The following is a 13,246-nucleotide window of genomic DNA, read 5'->3' as shown; positions in this document are numbered from 1 at the left end:
TGATGTTCAGTGTTATGGCTAAACTACAGAAAAACATCAAAAACTATTCATAAAATGATTTTTGTTTTTGACATCGAGGTGTTTGTTTCTCTGCTTGTTTCCACTTTGATGTGCTAATGCTTTAAATGAGCAGTAAGGGTGAAGCTCTGTATCGAATTGTTGTTTCCCAACCCTTTCACTTGTGTTTTTGTCACATGAGCCCTTCGGAACAAAGACTTTGAAAGACAAAGACTTGGGTTCAGAAGGCCCTGATGCTAATGATTGAACTGTATCCTTGTGCTAGAAGCGCCAGAGACTGTGCTACGCTCGAGTCAACCGCCTTATCCCATGCTGAAACACTTTCTTTTTCGTAACATTGTTGGCCACATTAATTGTATTTAGAGATGAGGGCTGGCAATTTATTAGTATATGCCCTTTTTTCATTTGACAAGACACCACTTGGACTGAGTTATTATTTTATGGTCGTAGTTTGCTCCCCTCTGTAGATTTAGGATTAGATAGGCATTTTTCAACCCCTTTTGAAGTTTAACAAACTCCCTTGAACTGTGGTCACTTGCGTCGGTCTTACTCTTGATACCATGCCTTCCTTACATTGCGCGGGTCAAAGCCTTGCTGGATTCCTTGCTGGTCTTGAGGAGGCAGTGGGCTCAACAGCCTTTTTGGCTCTTTTGAGGGATCAGGAGGCGCCACCTTCAAAAAGACTGCCATGCTCTTTTCTCTTAACTTTTCCCATTTCGGCCATAGAAGCAGTTTTATCAGGAAAATGTACCCGATGCTAGTCGAGGTCTAGGGACGATTGCGTTGTTTCTTCCACTTCTTAGCTTACGAAGAGTGACGGGCATCACTCTGGATCTTGAGCGTTCGGATTAACAAAGTTGCTCACTGTAGCGACTATCTTACTCCTAGTCCAAAGTCTTTCCTCCATATTTTTGGGGACATTCCGTCCGTCGGGACGGGAGCACTTTTTGAAGCAACAAAAACATGATGTTCCTTTTAAATTTACGTGGGGCCAACGCGCATGGTTGTAGCCCCACCTTCCCGAGCCCTACCCAGAGCATTGCCCTTCAGTCCTTTTCTATCGCTAAGGTCGAAGGACGAATAAGAAATTAAAGTAACATTTTTAGAGGGGAAGGCGGGCGGGCCAACGGAGGAGAGGGGATTATGGATTACGAGTAAAACAGTCACTACGGTGAGTAACTTTGTTATACTCTTACGTCCAGACCCCTTGCCTCCATAATTTTGGGAGATACCCAAGCACTGATTCAGGCAACAGGTGGATGGAAATTTACTTACAGAAAAAGGTTAAACACTGCTTACCCAAATTGGGCACCAGCCCGGGAACAGTGCTTACAGAAAGGCAAAGGTGAAGGTGAAGCCCATGTAGCCGCTTTGGCAATTGTTTCCCATGGGACATTTTTGAAAACCAACAGCTGCTGCTTTCCCTCACACCAAATGTGCGTGGATACCCTTTGGAGCTTGGAGGCCTTGTACTGAATACGTTTCAGGTCTGTCAACAGGCAAGGAGGGGTTTTTGTGATTAGTAGGGGTTCTTTTTCAAATAAACAGATGTATTTGGGAAGAGTTTGAAGTGAAAAGTTATTGATTTGCCTTAATCAGCCTTGCAGGAACAGGAGTCCTTCCCAAACCGAGGTGGAGCACATGAACACTGACAGGCTGAGGCAGCTTGTTGGACTCTCCTCCGACATTCTAAACTGTCTTTCATAAACGACTTCAAGCAGAAAGGTCCGGGTTTCGTTTTCTCTCTTAATAAGTGAAACAAGTAGGCCACTAACTTCTGTCAGAGACTGAAGATTCAAGATCGGAAGAAATATGGTAGGAGTGTAGCGTTGTTTTCAGTTACCAGTTGAAAATCAGTATTCAGGCACCACATAACCCTTTGCCTGCTTCATTCAGAATTGCCAGTGATACTGTAAATATATGAACAAATACTGTGACTGTAAAATAAGTCTTCGTATTCTTAACATGTCCAAGGAGATTGTGCCCAGTCAGTTGAGTGGGCGTGCACTGTAGAGACACTGATCTCCGGAGTCAACTCAAAGGTCAAAAACTTGACTGACACAGACTGACGACTGAGAGAATCCAATGCAGCCAGATAGTGTTCTGCACCGCCCATTCCTATATCTGAATGGCCAGGTCCACAAGTGGCAGAGCACTGGTTCCTACCTGTTTGTTCACATAGAACATACCCACCAAATTGTGTGTGTGTGTGTGTGTACTCTCACTACCTTGCCAAAGATGTAAGGCAGAAAACCTTTCAAGGCTAAAGAATTGCCAAGAGCTTGAGGTAATTGATACGAGACCTCCTGTCCATATATCGAAAACCTCCAGATGATTCAACATAGCCCACCAGCCCAGAAGGGAGGAGTCTGTCATTATTGTGACTTGAGGCAAGGGCTCCAGAAAGGAGGCTCCCACTGAGAGGTTGGAAGGATCCGACCACCACTGGAGGTCTGTAACCATAAGGGGGAATTGCAATCAATTGTGAGTCTGGGTCTGAAGCCTGGGACCAGTTGCTCTTTAGCACTAGTTAAGTGCATCTCATATTTAGCCTCGCCGGAGGAAGAGCCAGAACACATTAGGCCATCAGGCGCAGAAGCCTTTGAAACCACCAGGCCGACCTGTGGGATGAATCAAGAAACTGACGGCAAGTGACTGACAAATCTGTATTCCTGTCCTCTGTCAGAAAAATCTTGGCTTTGATGGTAGCCCAGCGAAAACCTAAGAAATTCAGGTCCTGAGAGTCATACAGTAGTTTGAGGGGGAGCTGAAGATTGTTTGCGGCAGTCTGCGGACAATGACGCCAAAGTAACCAGTCTAAATATGGATAGACGTGGATTCCCTGGAGTCTGAGGAACGCTGCAATAACCAACATCATTTTCGTAAAGACCCAAGGGGTGGGGGCTGGGAGGGGGAGACCAAAGTTTAGGACTCAGTACTGAAAATATTCTGTTCCTATTGAGCAATGAAGGAACTTGCGGTGTTGAGGCCAAATTGGAATATATATGTATGCATGTTGGAGATCTACCACACTGAGCCAATCGTCCTTTAGAAGGGAGGATCTGATCTGGATAGGCGTGATCATCTTGAATTTTTCTTGGGGGAAGGTAAAGGTTGAAATTGGATAGGTCTAGGATAGTGCATAGGCCAGCCTAGTTGGGTTTGGGCACTGAACAGAAGGGAATAAAAGCCCTACCCTTGTTGCGAAGGAGGGACACGCTCTACCGCCCTGAGGTCCAGGAGCTTCTGCACCTCGACTCAGAGCCTGTCTGGTGAGGAGGGTGGGCGTTTGGAAGGGGTAGGATAAACCTGCACGGGCGACAGACAAATCCAACCAGTCGTCAGTAATGGTCCTCCACGCTTCCAGATAAGAAATCTGTCCTCCCACCGGGGACATGAGGGCCCGATGAAAATTACAATTTTGCTGACTTATTGGTGGCCAGGGCACCTGTGGCAAAAGAGGAGGCTGAGGACAGGGAGACTAAACAGCAGCCTTGCCTTTGTTTCTTGCACAGAGTCCCACGGGAAGAACGATCTGGTTGATGCGACTTCCGGTCCCGAAACCCTCTGAAACCCAAAAAAGATCTTTATTGGGTGTCTTATTTTCAAGGATAGGTCCGGTTGGAAGGAGCAGGTTTTGCTAAAACGGACAAAGACTTTGCAGTTAGCGTAGTTGCTTTTGTTTTATTGAGCTCCTCATCCGTGGAGGAATGGAAAAGTTCTTTGCCCTCAAAGGGTAGGTCAAGCATCTTTTCTTGGACCTCCCTTGAAAAGTATGTAGCATGGCGGGAAACCAATTCCAATAATGAGCCTCGGGCTGATTTATCCACATGATTGCCCGCTGCATCCAGCAGATCCAGAGCTCCTGGCATCAGAAAGATCCTGCTTTAAGTCCTCTAACTTGTCTTGAGGAATACAGTCCTGAAATTCAGATACTCCCTTCAACCTGAGGGTAGCGGAGCATATATTACTTCGGTTTGCCTGGCATAGCTGAAGCCTTACATTAGCAAAAACTTTTCCTCCCAATACCCTGGATGATCTTGCCTTCTTCGGACAATACCTGCAAAGCGGTAGTGTAAGAAGGCTTAGACTGAAGCGTAGCCACTGCTGCTACTACTACTGTAGACGAAGGAATTGGAGGGGCGGAGAAACCAAGTAAACTTCTTCAGATGACTGGAGTTTGTAACAAGGAACAATTTACTTACCTGTAACTGTTGTTCTCCAGCATGGGTCTGGCATGGATTCACATGCTCATGAATATTCCCCGTCGTCAGGCTGGGAATCCTCGGTAAAGAAAAAACCACTATCAGTTTCGTTTCTGATCTGTCTTTCTTGGTAGTAACCAATCACTGATCTCTGGGTCATACTGCCCCAGCCAATGACTGCCCTCTCCCTAAGCCCCGCCTCCGGCAGCCATCCTCAGATTTGGTAGCACACCAAGTGGCAGTATGACCAAGTGAAGAGCCGCAGAGGGGTAGGTGGGAGGGTTCGCATGTGAATCCATGCCAGACCCATTCTGGAGAACAACAGTTACAGGTAAGTAACTTGTTCCTTCTCCAGCATGGGGTCTGGCATGGATTCACATGCTCATGAATAAAAGAATACATAGCAGTATACACATGCACAACCACGGGAGGTGGCAACAGGCTCAAAATTAAGCAATACAACAACTCAACATTAAGCATCTCTTACCTCCTCACCAGGCTCACGTAAGCGAACAGGTTGCGCAGCACTGCTTGGCCGACCCTGGACTCCTTCCTGGAGTCCCGATCGACGCAGTAGAATCTCATGAAGGTGTGCGTCGACCTCCACGTAGCAGCCCTGCAGATATCCAGCAGGGGCACACCAGACAGGAACGCCGTGGTAGCAGCGATCGCTCTGGTCGAATGGGCTCTCTGACGGCCGGGCAGTGGTCGGTTTGCCAACCGGTGGCAATGCATGATGCAGCCGGAGAGCCATCTGGAAATGGAAGTCTTAGAGAGAGCCTTCCCTTGATTCACAAACCCAAAGTTCACAAACAGTTGTGACGTTTTCCGAAAACTCTTTGTGCGGTCCACGTATAAATTCAGTGCTCTAGCTAGATCCAGCGAGTGCAAAGTCCTCTCGGCCGGCGTCAAAGGCGACGGAAAGAAAACTGGTAACACCAAGGGCTCGTTGAGGTGGAAGTCCGACGGCACCATGGGCATGAAGGAGGGGTGCGTCCTCAGCACCACCCTCGTGTCATGAAAAGTCAAGTATGGAGGCTTGCAAGAGAGGGCCTGAATCTCTCCCACTCGTCGTGCAAAGGTGATGGCCACGAGGAACGCTGTCTTCCATGACAGGCACTTCAAAGGCGCCGAATGCATAGGCTCGAATGGGGCCCCCATGAGCTTGGTAAGCACCACATTAAGCTCCCACGCCGGGGCAGGAGCCTTCACCGGCGGGAATGATCAGAATAGTCCCTTCATAAATTCCTTCACCAGGCGATGAGACCACAAGGACGCTCGTCCCGTCGTCCTAGTATATCGGGAGATGGCAGCCAGATGTATTTTTATGGAGGTGTGAGCCAGTCCAGCTTTGGCCAGCGACAGTAGGTACGGCAGCACTTGAGGGGCCGTAATTCGCAGAGGGTTAATCTTCTGTGCACGGCACCAGACAGAGAACCTCTTCCATTTATGACCGTAACACTTGAGAGTTTAGGACGCCCTGGCCATTTCAAGAACACCTCTACAATCAGCCGGGATATCGTACCCTCCAAACTCTAGTGCTGCAGGAGCCAGGCCTGCACGTTCAGAGACTGTGGGTCGTGGTGGAGAATGGCACCTCCTTCTGTGGAGAGAAGATCCGTGTCAGCCGGCAGCCTGACTGGCGGGGACGTTGACAAGTCCAGAAGGTCCAGGAACCAGACCTCCCTCGGCCACGCCGGTGCAACGAGGATCATCCTGCACCTGGACTTCTTGAGCTGGTTGATGAGGCGGAGCAGCAACAGCAACGGAGGGAACGCGTATAAAAATAGGCCGTCCCAAGAGAACGAGAAAGCATCGCCCATGCTCCTCGGCTGTGGGAACATGCTGGCGAACCTCTGGCACTTGGAGTTCGTCACCGTCACGAACATGTCGATCTGGGGTTTGCCCCATCGTTGGAAGAGTCGATCCACTTGATCCTGGCGCGGTTCCCACTCGTGGCATGAGTGCAGCTCCCTGCTGAATAAGTCGGTGATGGTGTTTTTTATTCCTTCCAGGTGGAAGGGAACCAGAAACATCCCCTGGGCGACGGCCCAGTGCCACAGATCCTGGGCCTCCTTGGATAGGACTGGGGATCTGGTGCCCCCCTGCTTCCGTATGTAGAACATCGTGGTGGTGTTGTCGGTGAAGATCCTCACCACTTTGTCCTTGAGGGACGGGTGAATGACTTGAGCGCCCAGAACACTGCACGGAGCTCCAAGATGTTGATGCGAAGAGACCTCTCCTCCGTGAGCCTAAGGCCTCTTGCGTGGAGATCTCCGGTGTGGGCCCCCCAACCCTCCAGAGAGGCGTCCGTAGTCACCGTCTCCTGAAACCCTGGGGTTTGAAAGTCTGCCCATCGTGAGGTGAGCCCGGGTGCCCCACCATAGGATCGGCCGACGGAACTCCTTGTCGAGGGGGATCCTGTCCTCGAAGCAGCCCCTTGCCTGAAACCAGCAGGCGTCGAACTCCTGTAGCGGACGCATCCGAAGTCTGCCTTGGGGCACAAGGTAGATGCATGAGGACATCAACCCGAGAAGGGACTTGATGGACCTCACTCTGGCCACGTCCGTGGCTAACAGGCGCCGCACCTTGCCCAGGATGGTCTTGGTCCTCTCCTCTGAAGGGGAGGCCAATTGCTCCACGGTATCAAGCTTTGCCCCAAAAACAGTGCTACTTGCGATGGAACCAGGTGGGATTTGGGATAGTTGATGGAGAACCCCAGCTCCGTGAGCAACCGGACGGTCCTCGCCGTATGATCGACAGCGAGTTCCCGTGACCTTGCCCGGATTAGCCAGTCGTCCAGGTAGGGGTAGACGTGGATCCCCTGCAGGCGGGTGAAAACCCTGGGTGCCGACTTTAATCCGAACGGTAGGACTTTTAATTGGTAGTGGCGTCCTTGAACCACGAACCTGAGGAACTTCCTGTGCCTTTTTAGAATGGGGATCTGGAAGTAGGCATCCTCCAGGTCCAAAGACGATAGGAAGTCGCCTTCCTCCAGCTGTCCCGGCATGTGCTGGAGGGTGACCATCCTGAATTTCTGCACCTTGATGTATTTGTTTAACCGACGCAGGTCTAGGATGGGGCGCCAACCGCCGGTCTTCTTTCTGACAAGGAAGTACCTTGCGTATACTCCGGAGCCCCGGAGCCTCCTGGGGACGAGCTCGATGGCACCTTCGAGCATCGCCTTTACTTCCAACAGCAGCTGAGGGACGGGATTCTCCTTCCTGGCCACTGGAGGAATGCGAGGGCACTTCTTTAGGAATTCCAGCGAGTGCCCGTTGGCCAGGGGGTCCAACACCCAACGATCGGTGGGGATGGACTCCCACACCCTGACGAACTTCGTCAGCCGGCCTCCCACTGGGGTGCTTCTGTGGGGGCCCGACAACCCGGCCGGGTCAGTCTTGCTTGGAAGCGGCCTTGCCGCCTTGGCCTCCTTGGTGACGACGGCGGCAAGGCCGGAACCTCTGTAGGCCTCCTGGGAAGAGGAGTGGGCCGCCTGGCGGTAGGTGGAGGAGCCACCGCTGGATCCTTTGGAGGCACCCTGTCTGCCTCCAGGGCTCCGAAAGGGCCGTCGCTGCTGAAGTACCCCAAGGGCCCAGGCCGTCTCCGAGTCGGTCTTGATGGCCTGTAGAGACTCATCCACCGCCTTACCAAAAAGGTTGTTGCCGTCGAACGGCATGTCCAACACTCTGGTATGGACATCCTGGCGAAAGTCTGTCGCCTTGAGCCATCCTCGTCGTCAGAGGCAAACTCTGTTGCCCAGTTGGCGAAATCCGGTATCAGCAATGTCTGTTGCCACCGTAATGGCGTGATCCGATGCCACCTCACCCTCCTGCAGAATTTCTAGGGCCTCTGCCCTTTTGTCATCAGGCAGGAAATCTAGAAGGGGAGCTATCTTGAACCAGAGCTCCCTGTCGTAGCGGGCCACGATCACTAAGGCATTGGCCGCCTTAATTGTCGTCGCCGCCGACGAGATGACTCGTGGTCCCATAGAGTCAAACTTCTTACCCTCGCTGTCCGGCGGGGAAGTGGAAGCCGCCGCGCCCGCTCCCTTCTTCTTAGCCGCTGCCGAGACGACCGAGTCCGGCGTGGGCTGGGCCCTGAGGCACAAGGGGGCGGCATCGGGGACTCGGTACTTCTTCTCGTACCTCTGCCTCTTGGCGGGTGTCGTGGCAGGGTTCTTTAGGACAGCAAGCCCCTCGTCCCAGATGTCGTCGAGTAAAGGCACCGCGAGGACCGTCTTCCTCTTAGCCTCTCGTCGTTGGTACAGAAACCCCTCCTTTTTCTGTTCTTCAGGACAGAGCTGGAAGTGCTCGGATGCCCTGGTTATGGCGTGGTAAGAGCCAACCTCGTCGGCTGGGGACGCCCGCGGGGGGTGGGGCTGGGGGAGGGGGGTGACGACGGGATGCCTGCTGTGTCATCGCCGCCATCATCGTCCGTCCCCGTATCCTCTCCCGGCGAGGGGGATGAGGGGTCCACCGGTCTCGCAGGCACGAAGGGCGGAGCGGGGTGGACTCTCTTCCGCTTGTTCGGAGGGCTTCCCGACGGGCCTGGTTCTGGCTCCTCCGTCGGGGTGCGTGGATTGGATTGCCAACAAAATGGCCGCCGAGCTATCCTGGGGCTCGGGCAATTGGTGCAACGGACGTGATGGCCGCTCCACTGGGCCCTGTTCGTCGTCGTCGTCATTGCTATGTTCGATCACGTCAGCAGGGACCGTCCCCTGGGCTCGAACCTCTCGTTGAGGTTTATGAACCTCTCGTTGAGGCCTTTCGCAGTCTCCACCAGTTCTTCCTCAGAGGCTGATTCCGAGTCTGTAATAGCCCCCACCCTCCCCCTCTTTTTCAGCCGGGGGCTTCACGGGGGTCTTCGCGATGGGCTGGAAAGAGGATTCCCTCCACGGCGGCAGGGACACTCTGGGCCTAGAGGCCGTTTCCATTGGCGTAGTCTCAGCCGGCTCCGCCAGGGTCGGAGCGATCACTTTGGTAGAGTCTCAGCCGGGTGGATCAAGGCCCTCACCACCTTAGGTGCGTCCTGGGCCTTCGCCTTGGGGGGAGGGTCAACGCCTCACCCCCCCTTCGAGATCGACCGGGTCCGCTCCAGCAGACTACCCGGGTTCCCGGACTTCCTCTTCCCCGAACCAGAGCACTGGCTCGTGGTCGAACGTGCTGGGGATGTAGCGCCCTGCTTGGCAACCGAAGAGCCCGACCTTTCGGCGCTCCTGGAGCCCGCAGACTCGCGGTGCTTGGCCTTCTGTTGGGCCCCCCATCGCCGGGGCGCCCTCGAAGGACTTAGAAGCCCGCTCAGACTTCTTCGCCTTCTCACTTACTGTGCCCTTCTCCAGCCAGGTGGCGAGGCGGGAACGACAATCTTGTTTGGTCCGTTCCAAAAGGTTCTTGCAGAACGCACAGTCCTTCTCCACGTGCGTCTTGTCCCCATGGAGGCAGTAGAGACATTGCGAATGCTCGTCCTCCTTGAAAACGTTATATAATCTGCATCCAAGGGCAGTTCCTGAACAGCATGGATCCGGGCTTCGAGCTCCCTTTGTCCTGGGCCATGTCTGTTGAGCTAGGCCGCAAATCTTCCGTAATCCTCCAAGAAGTGTAAACTCGACGAAAACTTCACCCTTGAGGGGCATAGAAGAATTCCGAAACGGAAGTAGAAACGGTGGAGCTTGAGGCTCGATTAAACTGAAAAAATGAGAAATTCTGAAAAACCGTGAAAACGCAGTAAAAAACTTGAGAGATAAACACGAGGACTCCCAACACCTGAGCGTGCGGTAAAAATCTGAGGATGGCTGCCGGAGGCGGGGCTTAGGGAGAGGGCAGTCATTGGCTGGGGCAGTATGACCCAGAGATCAGTGATTGGTTACTATCAAGAAAGACAGATCAGAAATTAAACTGATACAGATTTTTTATTTACCGAGGATTCCCAGCCTGACGACGGGGAATAATCATGAGCATGTTAATCCATGCCAGACCCCATGCTGGAGAAGCATACATTTTCCTGTTAATGTGATGCCCTGTATGAGGTTTCTTCCAAATTTCTCGGGCTTCTGCGAGCAGGCCCTTTTGTAGAAAGACCCGAGTGCTCTTGTGATTTTAACATGAGGGGCCCACCGAGAGAGCTCCATTCTGCGAAGCTGGGGGTTCAGGAGTTGGAATTTCTAACAACGCCATCAAATCCAGCACTCCTTCACGGAAAGCCCTCATAGAAAGGGGCGGATCCTCATTGTCTTGATCCATGTGTCCCTCGTCCTTGTTGGCGGGAACTGAAAGCTGATACAAAGCGCAAGGTGGATCAGGCACTTTTTGCTCTGGTGGCTGTACAACAGGAGTTGACTGCACCGGAGGCAGTAGAGGAGGAGGCCCTGTTGGAAGTGGAGGAGGCAATTACGGCGCATTCTGAGACAGTGCAGGTTACAAATCCTTGGAGATACTTAAAATATGCCTTCATTAGCTCTGAGTGCATGAGATTTGCAAAAGGAAGCGTCCTCTGAGGAAGCCCTAAAGCTGAAGTGTGGCAGAGGCCGATCAGACCGACCGCAGCCCCACGACTCCATTCAAGTCAGCTGCCAAGATGGCCCACCCCTGACTACATCAACATAATACAGAGGAGCCGATGTTGGAAGAAGCAAGATGGTTAGCGGAAGAGGAAAGCTTGAGCCCCAGTCAATGGATGGCCAAAAAGGATCTTTGTTATCCAGGTCGGGCAGTGAAAATCAAGGCCCAGCGACCATTCCCAGTCCTCCAGACGAACTCGGTAAGCTGGCTTAGTTGGACGAGCCCGACAAAACGGATGCTGCAGGCAGTGAAGGCTGAGCTGCTATTTTGTTGCACTCTGAAGAAACCTGCGTCACCCGCCTATGTGACACCATTGCTATGACAGGATTTTTAGGAGACTCAAAATCACTCACTGTGAGGGAACCCCAGCAGAGCCGGTACTGAAAGACCTTGGACTTTTGCCTGCCTGCCTTCTTTGCTCCCTCTGCAAGACCAGAATGGAGATTAGCACGTTAGAGGGGAACCCAGGACGATGTCCGGTGTCAAGGACACCAGGGTGGGGGTGCCCAGTCCTGCTGGTCTTCTTTAGCCCCTATTTGGGGAACCTTGGGAATTACCTCAGTACTCTTAGCCCCTTTCTGGGGAACCTCCTCAGGAAAAATCCTGGTACGTTTAGCCCCTGACTGGGGAACCTCAGGAGTTACCCCGGAACACTTTGCCCCAGGAAGGGGAACCTCAGAGACTACTACGGTAGCCAGATTAGATCCCTATTGGGATACCACAGTGCGAATCCTGGTAAGACTAGAGCCCTTGAGGCCCATCCCAGCACCAGACGACCCCGGGAAGGAGCTGCCTGGCCGGGGTGCCCTAAATAGTAAAGAACTTCCCGGGCAGCTCCCCTTCTCATCGATGAACTGCTGAAGGTGAGGTGTAGGTAACCGGTGGAACACGGCCTCCCACCGGACGAGCCGACGCAGAAGTGCCCGAACGGATAGAATCGCAGTAAAGACAAGAACCCCACCGATGATCCGGCCCTAAACACTCCAGACAAAGAGAATGAGGATCCGCTCTCGCGAACCGACGCTCGCAAGAACAGGACACAAAACCCTGTTGCTCCGGCATAGACGGAGATGAAGATGACCGCAGAACCGGAGCAGGAAAACAAAAATCTCAACAATGCAAGTGCGTCCAACCGCATGGAGAAAAGGACTGAAGGGCAGTCTGCTGGGTGAGGCTCAGGAAGGCAGGGCTACATCCACTAACGGTGGCCCAGTGTAAAAAAAAAAAGGCTGCAAATATTTTTATGCTGCCCAAAGTGCTCTGGTCCCGCCCCGAAGGACAGAATGTCCCCAAAAGTATGGAGGGAAGGGGACGGGACGTAGGTCTTTGTTGGGTCTTTCCGGAGACTTTCCTCCGGTGTAGCTTCTACCTTCGGAAGACTTCTTCGAAGGTGTGGAAGACTGAGACCGACTGATGTAGGGTAAGCTTCGATCTTCTCTCCTTCAAGGCCTTGCTGGTCATCAATTGACAGTGACACTCAACCTGATGTTCTTCACCGAGGCACTAGAGTCAAATCCTGTGCGGATCAGTGATCGAAATATTTGAATCACAATCCGCACATCTCTTGAAGCATACACATCGTGAAGATTTACTGAAAAGACGTTGGTGGAGAGATTCACTGAGGCGAGTCAAACCGTTCTGAGAGCGTGCTGTGCAGGCCGAAAAACTGAACAGTCAACGAGTGCAGTGCGTGCTATAAATACTATCATTGCTGCCATGTCCGGGCGTGGGAACCAGTCGAGGGACATCGAATCTATGCCGCACAGCGACCTCTGCTGTCGATACATTTTCCAATATTGCAAAGCAGGATAAGGATAGATGTGAGATGAGGAATCCATGGGAGGACACAATCCAATAGAAATAAAGTTTTCTTCATATCTTGAAAAATATTCATCAATATCCTAGTAAATCAATCAATTTTTTCGACAGTCAATCACACAACCTGCCTTGGAATTACAAGTAACCTTGAAAACGTTAATAGTCTCTTGATGGGTGTCTTTCTCCGTCAATGTATCCTTTCTTCAACATGTCGTCTCACCAAAGCAGTAATGGAAAGAAATAATAGGAATATGGTGTTGATATGCAGGGCAGTCTCTTTGATGTCACACCTTGACTGAAGCTTACTTTTTAAAACAGAAAAATCGCCTATTCAGGACCAAGCCATCAGATGATGCAAAGCATGCCAATCTTTAATAGATTTGCACTGCAAAATAAGAGGTGCTCCTATCTATAAGGGTTAAAATAAAGAGGGTGAGGAGAGAATAATTACTGAAGCTTTAACAACCCTATTGCCACAATCCTGGTCTAACAATTCAGTAAGTTACTTTTTAATGTTCTCAATCTGCAAGGAATAATACCCATTTGGCACCGTGAATATGGGGTTCATACTGCAGAGTACACAGTGCAGAATCTGAAAAGTGAATGTGGGATGTTCTTAAGCTGCCTTGATTTTACAGAAGGTAA

General features: G+C 51.8%; 1 protein-coding gene across 2 annotated transcripts in view; it reads right to left on the bottom strand.

Annotated features, from left to right (window-relative positions):
* PRR14 (proline rich 14) overlaps nucleotides 1-13,246 on the bottom strand; it is a 738,062-nt gene that overhangs the window by 145,682 nt on the left and 579,134 nt on the right. The window lies entirely within an intron of this gene.

This window comes from Ambystoma mexicanum, chromosome 3p (assembly GCF_040938575.1).
Source record: "Ambystoma mexicanum isolate Mex_15411 chromosome 3p, UKY_AmexF1_1, whole genome shotgun sequence".
NCBI classification, from domain to species: Eukaryota; Metazoa; Chordata; class Amphibia; order Caudata; family Ambystomatidae; genus Ambystoma; species Ambystoma mexicanum.
The sequence above is the reverse complement of the archived record's forward strand: the minus strand, read 5'-3'. Positions and strand labels throughout refer to the sequence as shown.